The 15,247-nt window shown below is 38.3% G+C and overlaps 1 non-coding gene across 1 annotated transcript; it reads right to left on the reverse strand.

Annotated features, from left to right (window-relative positions):
* Positions 1-3,452: 3,452 nt before the first annotated feature.
* Positions 3,453-3,557, reverse strand: LOC123457131. The gene has a single exon (XR_006634905.1). It is a non-coding gene; the product is annotated as a U6 spliceosomal RNA (small nuclear RNA).
* Positions 3,558-15,247: the final 11,690 nt, after the last annotated feature.

The raw sequence follows: 15,247 nt of genomic DNA on the forward strand, positions 1-15,247 counted from the left end.
GCAATTTTTTTTTTAAACTGGTGCAACTTAATACACTTGCTGGGAAAAGTTTACTAAGGCTATCTCTCAATACAGGTAATTCATACACTGGACTAAGAGATATTACACTCAGTAGACATGTGGAGGGATTGTCTGATAAGAAGAGGTCTGGATAATGAGGGGTGAATCCTACCCCTAAATCATTTAGCTCTGGCTAGCATCTCCAAGTTCCAGAAATTGGTTGCAAGCCATTTTGTGATGTTGATCAAAGGGAACTATATGGTCCTCAAAGCCAGAAAGAGTTTTTGGTTTACTCCTTGGCATAGTTGCTGAAAGCTATTTGTCAAAAAGGGCAATTTCTTCTCTTCATGTAAGTCTTTTTCTTCTTTAAGCTAATTCCTGTACCTGCTGATCCACATGTCCTAAAGCTTTTCTCGGGTTAACAATTCCTGACCTTTCTGCTAAAGCCCATAAATCCCCATTCACAGTATGGGATATTCCTATACTTGCTACTCAGGGTCTGCTATGTCTATTTATTGATGAGGTTCAATGCAACACTTGCTGGACTGAGACGCAAAACACCATTTCTCATAGAGCCATTAATGCATTTCCTCGTCAGTTGCCAACACAATTGCTGAAACAATTTCTCAGTGAGGACAATTTCTACCTTTGCTGACAGAGTCTATAACGTTAGTTCTCAAGAAGGGAAATTCATACGGTTTATGAAGGCAATTTCCATACGTTTGCATCGCTAACTTTCTTTTTCTGAGATTTTTAAGGCTGTTTCTAAATGATGCAGTTCCAGCTCTTGCTGAACCATGTCTACTAATGTTATTTTGCCATGGGGGACTTTGCAATATGTGAGAGGTCAGAAGGGGAATAAGGCTATGTCTGAATGAATGAAATCTTACCCTTGATGGTCAGAGCCCACTAAAGCTATTTCTCGATGCGGTAGCCCAAGATGACCTGGAATTCACTATGTAATCTCATGGTGGTCTTGAAGTCATAATGATTCTCCTGCCTCTGCCTCCCAAGTGCTAGGAATAGAGACATTCACAACTACAACCTGCCTTGAGTTATCTTTTATTTTTTTGAGGTATGGTCTCTCTCTAGCCCAGCCTAACCTGGAATTCACTATATAGTCTCAGGCTGACCTCAAACTCATGGCAATCCTTCTACCTTTCCTTCCTAAGTGCACAGATTGAAGGCATGCGCCACCATGCCTGGCAGTTATCTTTTTGAATGCAGTAACATATGAAGTGTTAACCTCTTTGTCAGATAATCCATATACTTCCTTATTTTCAAAGAAAAAGGTGACAAAACATAGCTAATACTATTTATTCAAAAATCTGCATGTTTTTCTACTTCAAAATTGACTTGATTTTCTCACTTACTATTCCATCAACAAATATAGCTTTCCAAAACAAGAAGGCAAAGAAAACCATATTCAACTTCTGACAAAGACTCTGAGGTAGGCCTGTTCATCTAAGTCCCAGTAGTAGATTTATTTATTCAGAATACATTGACAGGTATTTGAAATGAAGCCATTTAATGACAAAGAGAGCTATTAATACTAAAAAAACAATCAAATGCAAACAGCAATGAATAATAGAAGTGTGAGATCCTGTGTATATAGTGATGTCCCAAACTCACACTAATTATAAATATACCTAGGCCACACATGGCAAAGATAAGTCCCATTGAGATATTGTACATATGCTGTCCATGTGATGTCAGTATTCACAAGAGAATTAAAGTGTTTAATACTCATATTTTAGATTGTATTTTCTAATTACATTTATTAATTTAGCCTTCATTTCAAGAAACTCAGTGTCTATCCTGAACTAATTTCATGTTGTGTGAATTATAAATATTGCAATAGTACATTCTTTATTTCATGCTTTTGTATGAATAGTTTCTGTTTTACTGATTTCAAATGACTTCACATGTTATTTACATTGAACATTACAAGAGTTGTGAGGGCCATTTTCTACTTACATAGTCAATATCTCTATTTAGCACAGGTGTCTGAAAAATACAACAAAGATAGAATAAAATGATATTTCATTCTCTTAATATCCAAGATCTTTAATCATAACTAACTCTGAATGAGAAATGACTATCAGAAGATGCAGGGATTTCTTTAAACTTTAATCTTTATGTTTCCATGGTAGCACAAGAGTGATTCACCTGTCTTGGTGACATCCAGGATATTTTGATTTGACATTTTGTTCTCACTAGTCAGCTTGGCATACTCTTCTTGTGTCTCTTCACTTATAATGTGGCATTTTCCCTGCATTTCATGGGATGGAGATCAGAAAATATAACCTTTAGAGTCCTTTCTGAACACAAAACCTATCCTAATTTGTAAAGTATGGATTGATCAAGGTTAATCTTCCAGTGGTATCTCACACCTTCTGTTCATTATCCCCTTCATGTTGGTAATGCTACCCAGCAAGGACAACTTTATGGGAGATTGATTCACACATTACGGATTATCTCATTTTTCTACACTTTGGAAAAATGACATGAAAGTAATTTCTTCTGTCATGTATGTTCTTCAAATGGAAAGGAATTCTGGATTGCACATATGGAATTTTATGATGATTAGATCTGAGTTTTATCTTAGTTTTATCTTATTTTATCTTAGTCTGTGTTGTGGAATATAGTCTCTGTGCTTCTCGTATCAAAATATACAGAAAGGGAAATCACCAAAAGTGTTCATGTAGTCCATGAATTCTACTATAGTTTTTGTACGCAATATACTCTGATATTGTCACCCTCTTATAAACATTGCTCCCCCTCCTCCCATATCTCCCTGTTCACTGAATCTCTAATTCTTTATAAATAATTTCTAGTTATTTTGATGTCTCTATTTTCCCTCTTGTCTTCATTGTCAACAACAACAAACAAAAAGAATCAACAAAAGAGAGAATTACATATTTTTCATAAAGTTCTGGTATGGTTTCAAGACACATGGGAAGAGGCTAGATTGTGAAAAATAGGCATGCATACTCTCATCTCCAAAGTAAAGAGATGTATTTTCTCCAACACAGAATCAAATTGCATAACTTACACAATACTAGGAACACATCTTGAATTTCCCTTTCATTATAATAATAGTCAATTGTTAATATCATAGAAGTCGTTGAGACAAAATCCATTGAGAAGTAGTCCACCTTTGGGACTGAGAAGAAATATATGTTCAAGATCAGACAATACCATTTCTTCTACTTATTTGAGGTGCCTAAATTTTCTTTATTTAAAATATGGAACACTTGGGCTGGAAAGATGGCTTAGTAGTTAAGATGTTTGTCTGTAGAGCCAATGGACTGACCCTGTTTTGATTCCCCAGCACTCACATAAGCCAGAGGTATGCGCTGGCACATGTGTCGGTGGTTTGTTTGCAGTGACTGGAGGCCCTGGGATGCCAATTCTCTCTTTACCTCTGTCTCAAATAAATAAAAATAAAACAAAATATGGAAAACTTCAGGAAGTCGTTTGTCATCCCTGAACATGGGCCATGTTTATGTAATCAGTATCATTCCAACTGTAGTAAAGGTACTACTGAAGTGAACAGTATCTTATTTTTGTCATCCCATCTTCAATGTAATCCTAAACCAAAACTGTGTCTCTAATTAAACACCCCCCAGATATCCTACCTACAAAAACATGAAACTGAATAATTATACTCATTGATTATTGTTATGATGTTAAGTCCCAGTTATTTTTTGCAGGTACATGAGCTACAGGTACTGGAGTGCCCATATTCTCTCTCTCTCTCTCTTTCTCAAATAAATTAAAAAAAATGAAAGTTTTAACTGCTGAGTTCCTAAGAACAGCAGTGATATAAATAAAGTTGGGATGAACTTATTTGAATACATTGTACTACGTTTACCATTTAAAAATTGTCTGAGTAGACCATGTGCTTCATATATTTTATATTTTTAATTTTCAGATAAGAATTTGATGACAGCATAGAAAATATATCCAGAAAATGCACATATGTCATTTCTTTGCCTGAAAAAACCCGACATTCATCCAAACATGTAAAATATAGTTGGACATTGGACACTTAAAAGTAATGTAATTTATATATTTGAGAGAAAGTGAATGAAAGAGACAGAAGGATGAAAGGGTGTGTGTGTGTGTGTGTGTGTGTGTGTGAGAGAGAGAGAGAGAGAGAGAGAGAGAGAGAGAGAGAGAGGGAGGGGGATTGAGAATGGACATTCCATAGCATCCAACAATTGCAAATGAACTCCAGATATATCCACAACTCTTTGAGTCTGACTTTAAATGGGCAATGGGTAATCAAATTTGGGTCCTTAGGCTTTGTAGGCAACAGCCTTAACCATTTAGCCATCTCTCCAACTCTACTTTAAAATATTTATTTATTTATTGGGCCAGATATAGTATTACACACCTTTAATCCCAGCAGTATTGAGGCAGTGGTAGGTGGAACGCTGGGAGTTCAAAGCCACCATGAGAGTGTCTAGTAAATTCCAGGTCAGCCTGAGCTACAGTAAGACCCTACCTTAAAAAATCATTAATTTATTCATTTTCTTATTAATTTATTAAATTGAGAATGATAAAGTGAATAGGAAGCAGTTAGAGAAAATATGTTTGGGGAATGATTACTCTAAATATTGAAATTTTATACTAATCATTTAATTTCCTATGGTACATTTTCAATTTTCATTAAATTTGCAGTGATTTCATCATGTCCATAGATTTCCTACAAATTCTAATCAAGCACATCCCACAGCTTGAAAGCATGGAGGACATAAACCGCCATGTGTTCATCACATCCCATCCCATAGTGACAACGCTAGAATATGATGTAAACCATAAATCCTGATGTCTCTGTATGAGTTTGCATTGTGAGGACTTGCATTATGCTTTTGCAACTGAGTGAAAACAATCTTAGGTTTTATATCATATGATTTCCCCACTATAGTATAGTGCTACAACACCAATGTCATTATCTATATTATCTATAACTTAAAGAATAATTGCCAATATTCATTAAAAACTGATATTTGTAAGGTCATAGTAGATTTAAAGGGCTCTAATATGGTTTGTATATCTGATAATAAATGTTTGTGCCTTTTGCCATAATAATTGTATAATCCCACATTGAGAACCTTGTGAGAAAAGGGTTTCCCCAAAATGTATGGGTAAAATACAACCTATTTTTTTTCAGAGCATTTTGAAAGTAGGATTTGGAATAAGTAGCAGAATTTGTTGCTGACCTCAGAAATCCATTCATATGAAATTGAGAGCTAAATACCTCTTTTATAGTTTGTGAGAAGTTCCTCATGCCTTTACTTTCACGGTTTTAAGTGGTGTAAGTGTTTGTGCTAGTTTAGAGGTGAGCATTCTGACTTATCTAGAAAGACAATACCAGCAGATCTGAGTCATTATACTCACATTTGTGATGACCGACGTGACATAACCACACACTTGGGGAGCTAAGATATGAATTATCAAACTTCCATCTGCCAGTGAGATTATCAACAGCACCACTTGATGGTTTAGCTCATATAATTTGAGCTGGATGGCCTGGAAGAGTGAGGAACAATAAAACTCTCACATGGCAAGATGCTTCTGTCCAACACTGGCTCAGAGAAACAGATAGGTAAACAACATGACCATGAAGTTGGGGGCACTGTAGAGTTGGTTTCACACAGTCACCCTAAAATATCTAATACTCACTAGAATTACTGCCATGCAGATATATTAAATTCAGTGCTTTGAGTTTGCATTGGTGACACTCTCCATCTTGCCCATAGGGAAGTTATAAGAAATACATTATGCATCGATTAATATACAACATACTACTGAAAGGACCATAAAGAATTATATTCTAATAGTAAAACCATCCACAGGAAACGTTTTAGGGGCAAAATTCCTTTTATACTCTGTAATATAATGGGGGAGATTGCAAAAGAGGGCTTCAGAGAACATGAACAGAATCCAGATTTGGGTCTTGAGCTTCTCTTTGGCAACATGTTTTAATGGTGTGGTTACTCATTGCTCACCAGGGGAGCCAGGGATTTAGTATGGCCTTGGAATAGTATGTGCCTGTGAGGTGCTGGAGGGACATGATGGCAGCTAGAGTTAGTATGCAGAGAAGGATGCTTAGAACCTAAATCCATTGTTGTATTTGAGTACAGAATTCACTGTGAGTGCTCTGGGGCGTCAATATTTGTGTAGTGCTAATACTGGGGCACTCTGAATTCATTCATGCAAGGGTAGATCCTGGCATGTTTTAGAGTTATTTGAAAACGGGCTCTCAGAATGACTCCTTTATTTATAGAATTAGAATGATAACTTGAACATTGCAGTTTTCTGGCAGTTAGATGAGCTATGAGAGAGGCATAGCTTCCTGGAATACTATGACACATGACACTGGGGTCCTGCTTTGTTCTAAAAATAGAAGAGGGTTAGGTGTGATGATGCACACTTCTACTCCCAGCAAAGAGGTGGAGTTAGGAAATCACTAACTTTGATACCATTCTGAGATTACATGGTGAATTCTAAGTTAGCACGGGCTAGAGTAAAACCTTATCTCAAAAGGAGAGTGAGGGAGAAAGAAGACGAGAATGGCAGAACCATGATTCCCAGCATGCCATGCAAAGAGGCAAGATGGTCAATCCATGGCTGGGGAGATATTAGCCCTTTGATGGAGATGGTTGGGGAAAGACATTGGACCCTGTATTGGATGTTGATGCTGTGTGAGGTAGGTTAATGCGGGAACAGTAGCAAAACTGAGGGTATCGAAGTTCATGTGTGGACGTGGTGGGGGGATCAGAATGAAATCGAGTTATTTTCAGGGACAGAAGGCTCTGTATACATGTCAGTAGTGGGTCTCGGAGAGCTATCAAGAATCCTTGCAGGTATTGTAACTGACCCAATCTGCTATCACCAGGTCCACCAATATAACCAAGGACTGTAACTCTAACACTGCACAACAACAACCTGGATTCCAGTGTTGCCCATAGTTCCCTAGGCAAAATTATCACAATGCAGATTCCCCACCTCTGAGGATTAATGGAGGACTATCACATGGTGAAATTGAAAACCACCTTCATGAAGACACCCAGGTAGAGGGGCAGTTCCACCTCCAGGAGCTTCCCCCAGTGTGATTCCACTCCCCAAAACAGCTGGAGAAAAATTTATACATATACATGTTTTTATGATAGCAATGTAATTCTTGCTCATAAAGGATGCAGAAGAGTTAGGGATTTTCACCAGTTTTCACGGAGTAGCCTTATGCTTTAATGTCTCAGTAGCATTGCATTGTCTATGTGTAAATTGTTTACACTAATTTCCTCATTCTTTGATAAGTAGGTTGACTTCATGTACTAACTCTGGTATGAACATGTCTAAGAACAAGAGAGTTACTTTGTGTCAACCACTAAATCCCCAAAACACGTATGTCCTCCAATAAAAACTCAGTTTGCACTACAAAACATTTCTCTATTTATGGCATGTGTGGGGAACGCATCAGTCCTCCTGAAGATTGACATTTTCTCAGGCCATCCTGACAGGCAAACAGGATGGATCTATGTTTGGGTATTATTTATACTTCTAACAAGATTGCTCTAAAGGAAAATACAAGGTGAGCAGGAAACCCAACTTCATGCCCATGAGGTGAGAAGCACAATCCCTATGCGATTTTACAAGAACAGCAACACAACCCATGGTGAATTCTCTTATAAAACACAAGAGATATGCACTCCAATACAGTGCTTCTCTTTTACAAGATCTTTTATAACTTTTCATTCCAAATTCAAGACTGCATAATAACATGCTGATATCTATTCCTGTATCACACCCCAATTATTCTTTTATCCCACAAAAGTCTATATATAATTTTAGCTAGGCATTAAACAATGAAATTATCATCTCTTATACTCAGTTGTCTTTCATTTGTTATGTGCCTGATACAAGACTATATATCTTCCATAGGCTATGGAGAAGTTTGATCCGTACATTACAAATCCAGTTATCCATGCAGTTCATAGGATCCTATATTCACCTGTGATACATGTAAAAAAGTTAGTTTATATATGTAAAACAAATTAGAAAGCTATGACTAGACAGACATTCTGGTACAATTACCCGTCACCTGCTGTATAGAGTCAAACAAAGCCATTGCTCTGTGGGGACCATTCTTACACTTACTGCTAATGTTGTTTTTCAATGAAGGCAATTCTTATGTGTGCTGGTCAGAGTCTCCTGAGGCGATTTTTCAATGATAAAATTCCTACATTTACTGGACAGTGTATAGTAAAATTCTTTCTCAACAAACACAGCATATACCCTGAGTACTGAGAGCCTACTAAGTCTCCATCTCAATGAGGACAACTCATCCAGCGGATACACAGAGAGTATTAAATGTATTTCACAAAGAGGTCTGTTATTACACTTGCTTGTCAGATTATATATGGAGGCTAGTTCTCAATGAGTGAAATTTCTACAGTTGCTGTCCAGAGAATACGAAGGTAATTTTTCAATGATGGTCATTCCTACCCTTGTATGACACCATGTATTTGGATTGATTCATAACAAGAGAATTCCTACACTTGCTAGTTAGGTAATACCAAGGATGTTTCTCATTAAGGCAATTCCTGCTCTTAGTTTTCAGATTATGAAGGCTATTTTTCAATGATGTTACATTATCAGTTTTCAGATCAAATTCTAGTAAGGCTTTTATACAATTAGGTCCATTGCTATACATGGTGATCAGAGGTTAGAAAGGCTATTCCTCAGTGTGTGCAATTCTTGCATTTGGTGGTCAGAGGCTTGTCAAGCCATGCTTCAGGTCTCACATTTTCTTCAGTTGTAGATAAGTGTACTAAGCCTATTTCTCAAGGAGTTACAATTGAACAATTGATGGTAAGAGTGTAGTAAGACTATTACAAAACCACAGAAATTTCTAATTCTCCTTATCCAAGTCTACAAATCTGTATCTCAACAAAGGTAAATGCTATCCTTGTTTTGCATGGCAATACTCAAATAATTGTAAAAAACAATTATGATTTATGTGCAAAGAGAGAGAATGAGAGATAGAGAGAAAGAAAAAGGGATGTGCCAGGGCTTCTTTCTCCTGCAAATGTCCTCTAGATGCAGGGACCACTTTGTTCATCTGTCTTTATATGTGTACAGATGAATTAGATTAAGGCTATCAAGCTTTCAAGGAAGCATCTAAACTTTAAACACACAACTATTACTTTAGCCCAACTGTGTTCATTTTTAAAAAAAAAAAATAAACTGATATCTGTAATTGAATAAACATTATCAGTCCACTTGTAATGCAATTATCACTCTCTCACTTCTGGCTCTACCTGTGGGTTAATGTCTCTATTTTCAATCAACTCTTCCAGACACAAAATGGCCTGGATATCCTTGATCTAGCAGTGGCTGGCACTACCTATGAGGATCATCATAATAGGATGAAAAGATGATGACATCAAAATAAAAGAGAGACTGTTTGAGCAGGTGAAAAGATATGATGGAGAGTGGAATTTTTAAGGGGAAAGTGATAGGGGTGGGAATTATCATGCGTTTTTGTCCATAATTATGGAAGATGTCAATAACAGAATAAAAAAAAGATGTCTCCATTTCTTGGGAAATAAATTGGCTATCAGGTCATGTTTGTTTCTGTTGTGGTGCACAGCCTTACCCTTATATGGGAATGATCTGTCCTGAGAGTTTTGGCTGCATTTACAATCCAAGGCAAGTACAGATTTAATAGCAGCTCACTTGTGTGCTTTAATGTGCTTATATACAGGGGAGATTAGGTAACCCAAACAGAGGAGACAAAATTGCAGAATTCCATACTGTCTATGGGCACTGCGTTTTCTAGGTATATATTATAATAGGCCCTAAGTGACCCAAATGATAGCTCAATTCTGTTAGCAAAGACAGTATCTATGTCTTTATTATAGTAGGACTGAAATCTCATTGAAATTGGGTGGTTTAAATTTGCTATCAATAATAACAAAGGAGGGAAGGAAGGGCAAGGGAAGGGGTGGGAAACACAAATCTAGATGCAAACGGCAATGGTACCATAAAATTCTACCTTCTAAAAGGCAGGCCAAATGGCTGAACCTTCACCAGGCCCTTAGAAGGAACACCTGAGTGACAAGACACTGGAGAGGGTATGATGAAGACTGACCTTAATCTTTTACAGCTTCTCTCTCTCTTCTGTCTAACTCTTTAATATTAGTTATCTTTTTCTTCCTTGCCTTAGTGGGTACTGATCTGTAACTCCTAGTATCAGCATGTGGCTATCATCCACAATGAACTTTTGATCAGAGAGACCTACAAGGTTTCCTAAAAGGAAGACAGATTTCTCTAAGAGTACTTGATGAAAGTTTAGTGATAAGACATTACTGCTGAAGACACCTTATAAGTTTGACACATACAATGGGATGGCATGGCTGGAAGCTGGAAAGAGTCAGTCCCCAGACAGTCAGAGCATCTAGTGCCAGAAGGTGCTACATGGGTGACTGGGGGAAATGACCAATATCTTTCCAAGCAACTCATGGTCTAACCTACTTAGCAGCAAATAACCTGTCATGATGCTCACAGAAGTGCAGTTGCCAGGCACAGCCATGGTGGGAAACCAACTCCTCTTGATTTGGCTAACTGATCCCCTCAGTGGCACGGGACCCATAACTGGAGCTGGGAAAAAGTCAGAACCATATCCAAACATAAGCCTGCTCTCCATTATCAAGCTACCACTAATCGTGAGCTACAGGAGGGCCTACACCTATTAAATTCTCTATTAAAAATAAAAGTAAGGGTTATCTCATTTGTCTGGTGCTAACTTACTCTCCGTTGGAGAATCTGTTTCTCTTTTTCAGATAGACGCAGATCCTAAGGAGAGAACCATCCCATCATACCTCCCACAGCCCCCGGTGAAACAAAGAACAATTGGCAAAACAAGCAAGGCTGCTGTTTTCTTGGGGAACTGGGTACGAGCAAAAGGGTGAAGGAGATCAACACAGAGAAAAATCAACTCCTACCAAATCAGATATCCAGAGATCCTGAGGCCACCAACACCTCATCACTGAAGCAGACCAAAAATGAACCCAACATGGCTCAGGGAAATTTTGCGGAAGAGGGGGCGGAAAGTATGTCAGAGCCAAATGTTGGATCTTGATATGCAGAGACGTTTATCCTACCCATAACTGTGAGATAACTCCAGAATGCACGACCCATATACCTCAACAAGGAGGGGCCAGAGGGAGGGGGTAGGGTATGGATGACCCTAACAATGGTACCAAATTTACTGTATTCGCTGAGTTCAAAACTAATTAATCAAAAAAAAATTGGAAAGAAAATAGTAAATGAATGTCTCCATAACTGTGTATTTTGCCTGAATTTATAAATTTATATATTTAATGCATATTATCTACACTCTGTGTTTCAGAATCAGTTCTTTATTTTTTCACAGGAATACATCTATCTTAATTTTTAATATTTATTATTATTTCATTAACAATACCAACATAGTTTATAAGGATACATTATGTGTTGGTACCCTCTTTTCCCTCATCCTTGCCCACATTCCATTGGGGACTATCCTCATTGGGGTTGTACATATTACCTAAGGGTTTGTGCTATATGCATTGTGGGAGCAGCCGTCAGTTTTTTTGGGGGGTGGGAGTGCCTCTGGGCATGATGTCTCAACCTGTATAATTTACAATTATTTTGCCCCCTCTTCTGCAAAATTCCCTGAGTCATGGTGGGCGAGTTTTAAGTCTACTTTAGTGGTGAGCTCTTAGGAGCCTCTGTATCTCTGATCTGGTAGATGTTGAGTATCCTCAGAGTCTGCCTTCTACACACTGGTGCTGATTATCAGGTTCAGCATGGGAGCAGTACTCTTGCTTATCTTCCCAGTTACTCTGTGATATCAGTTGTTGGTAACTTGAAGTGTGAGGGGTACTTTATCTCCTGAGGACTCTACTCTGCGTGCACACCCTCTGGCACTGAGTATCCTGGAATTGGGGTCACTGGGACCCTTCAATCAGGAGGGTGGAGCAAGGGGCCTGCTTCAGCAACATGCTTGCAGGATCCAAGTAGCCTCAAGCCAGTCACAGAGGGACCTAGTTGCACCAGGGAAGTGGGAGGAGCTGGGGAACAGGGAGATCTGGCCTGCTCAGTCTATGGGTGCACCCTCTGGGGCCCCAAGTGTATTTCTTAGTGAGGCAATTCCTACAGTTGCTGGCCAGGGACAATTAAGGCTATTTATCAATGAAGGCTTTTCTTATCCTTGCCATTTAAATTGTATTAATGCTACTTGTGACTGATGGCAATTCTACAATTACAGGTCAGGGTACACTAAGGCTATTTTATGAAGGGCATTCATACACATGGTGGGCAGAGATAATGAAGGCCATATTTAAGGGTATTTCTTATGCTTTTGGACAGGGGGAGTCTACTAGGAATATTTCTCAATGGGGGTAATTCCTCTATTTGCTTATCACAGTATCTGAAATATATTTTCAAAGATCACAGTCAAATATGCCAATATTTAAAGTGTGGGGAGCCCCTCGGCCCTCATGGCCAAGGTCTATGGGGAGAGTACCCCTGGCCAAGCCCTAAAGATGGCGCCTGATGGAAGTTCTATGCTTGGGACAAACAAGTCCATATTTGGAGGAGCTCGCCCTCACCACTGCTCATTGGCTTCTGATGCTTCCATATTTGGAGGAGCTCTCCCTCACCACTGCTCATTGGCTTCTAATGCTTGCCTGGAGAGGTTGCGTAGCCTGGGGTGATTGGGCGGAGTGAGTGCGCTTATAAGGAAGCCCCACCCGAGGCTCAGGGGAGATGAAGCTTGAAGTTGCCTGAATAAACTGATGTAAGAAGAACTGGTGGTTGTGTCTTCCTTGCTGGTCAAGGTGGACGCAACATAAAGGATTGTCATTCTCTCACATTCTGGTCAAAGTTTACTCAGTTATTTATTAGTTGGTTCTGTTTTCATACTTGCTCAACCTAGTACATGAATGCTATTTCTCAATGAGTACAGTCCCTACACTTGCTAGTCAGAGCTAAGGATTTGGACTTATCAATGAAGATCAGTCCTACACTTGCTGGTCCTTTTCCTCTAAGGCTGTTTCACAATGAGGTCTTTCACACACATATTCACCAGAGGCTACTTTGGCTATTTCTCAATGAGTTCATTTCTAATGTCTCCTGTTCATAGATTATGAATGCCATTTGTTAATGAAAGCCATTGCTACCTTTGCCTTGCACAGTCTATTAAGGCTGTTTCATAATTAGGCAATTGCTACAATTAATGGTCTGGGCCTAGTATAAATATTATTTAAAGAGGACCATTCCTACACTTCATGGTCAGATTATCATAAGGAAATTTCTAGAGGCAGGCATTTCCTACCCTCTCTTGTCATTGTCCACTGCTGCTATTTTACATTGAAACCCATTCCTTCTCTTACTAGTAACAGACTACTAATACTATTTCTAAATGATGAATACTCTTAAAGTTAGTGTTCAGAGCCTCTGGATGGTAGTTCTCAAAGGGGTGATGTAAATTTGTCTTTTTTACACCTGCAGGTCAACTTATTCAATAGCTATTGCTACATAAAGTCTATACCTACACTTGTTTATCCGAGAGCACAAGGGTATTTTTCAAAGAGGGCAATTATTACACCTCCTGTTCTGACATTACAAAGTCTATTTTTCAATAAACCTATTTCTGTATTTGCTGATCAGAGCAGCCGGGAGGTACGTAATAGAGATACCATTCTGTCTATTGTTGCTATCCAGAGTCTATTAAGTCTGCTCTTCAATGAGGGCCATGGTGTTTATAATTACATGTGTTTTCCTTTGTCCAATGAGGTTATTTTTGAATGTAGACTATTCCTACACTTGCTGCAAATTTCTACTAATACTGTTTCTCAGTGGTGGCCATAAGCACACTTGCATTTACAGTCTTCTATTTCTGAATAATGGCAGTGCCTACACTTTCCTATCAGAGTCTCTAAAGATTTCTCATAGTCGAATTTGTATATTGTTGGTCATAGTTGACAAATTCTATATCTAAATGTTGGCCATTCTTACACTTTCTCATCAAATCTACTAAGGCTATTTCTCAATAAGAACTATTGCAGACTTGCTAATCATACTCTAATATGCACATTTCCCAAAGAAGGCTATTCACACACTTGTTTCTCAGAGACTACAAATTCTATCGATTACTGCAATTATTAAACTTTCAGTTCAGAAACTTCTGAGGTTATTTCTCAATGATAGCTGTTTGTATACATGTTGGACAGAGTCTGTTCAGGATTTTTCTTAAGCAGGGTCATTCTTACTCGTGTATATCACGGTCTTTGAAGTCACTTTCTCAAAGAAGACAATTGTAGCAATTGCTGCTTATAGCCAAGTGACTAATGATCAATGGTTCCTGTACTTGGACATTCAGTGAGGAGTTTACTAAGATAATTGTTCAATGATGGACAATCTACCACTTGCTAGTCTTTGCATATGACATATTCCAACACTTGCTGTTCGGTTTATTATAAAGTATTTTCTCCTTGAGGACAATTACTACCTATTATTGACAGATACTACTAAGTTTATTGCCCAAAGGGCTATTACTCCACTTGCTGATTGGATTTTGATGCTATTTTCTAATTAGAGTGATTATTCCACTTGTGGTCAATTTCTACTCTGCTATTTCTCAATGAGAGCAACTCACAAAATTGCTCATCAGAGTCGAGTAAGGGAAGACCTAAATGAGGGACCTTCTCACACTTCTGGTCAGAAGTAACAAAGGCTATTCCTCAATGAGATCAATCCTTAATCTTACTGGTTAGAGTATACTAAGATAGTTTCTCAGGGAGATCATTTCTTATACTTGCTGTTCAGAGTTTAAAAATGTCATTCATGAGGGATAACTCTGCACTTGCTGGTCCAAGGATAGAGTGTCTTTCATCAATGATTGTAATTTATTCCCCTGCTGGTGAGAGTCTACTTAAGCTATGTTTTAATGAGGATGATTCCCAAACTTGTTTGTCAGAATTTGCTTTGTATATATCTCAGAGAGAGCCATGCATTGCCTTTATGTTCTGTGACTCTGAAGTGAATTCCTCAGTGAGGGCAGTTTCAAACTCTCTGGTCCAAGTCTATGTAAGCTGTGTTTTAATATTCATTTACTTACACATTAGCAAATAGGACAAGGAAAGATGGACAGAATGGTCATGCTATGCCTTCAGCTACTATAAATGTA

Source organism: Jaculus jaculus, chromosome Y (assembly GCF_020740685.1).
Source record: "Jaculus jaculus isolate mJacJac1 chromosome Y, mJacJac1.mat.Y.cur, whole genome shotgun sequence".
Taxonomy (NCBI): domain Eukaryota; kingdom Metazoa; phylum Chordata; class Mammalia; order Rodentia; family Dipodidae; genus Jaculus; species Jaculus jaculus.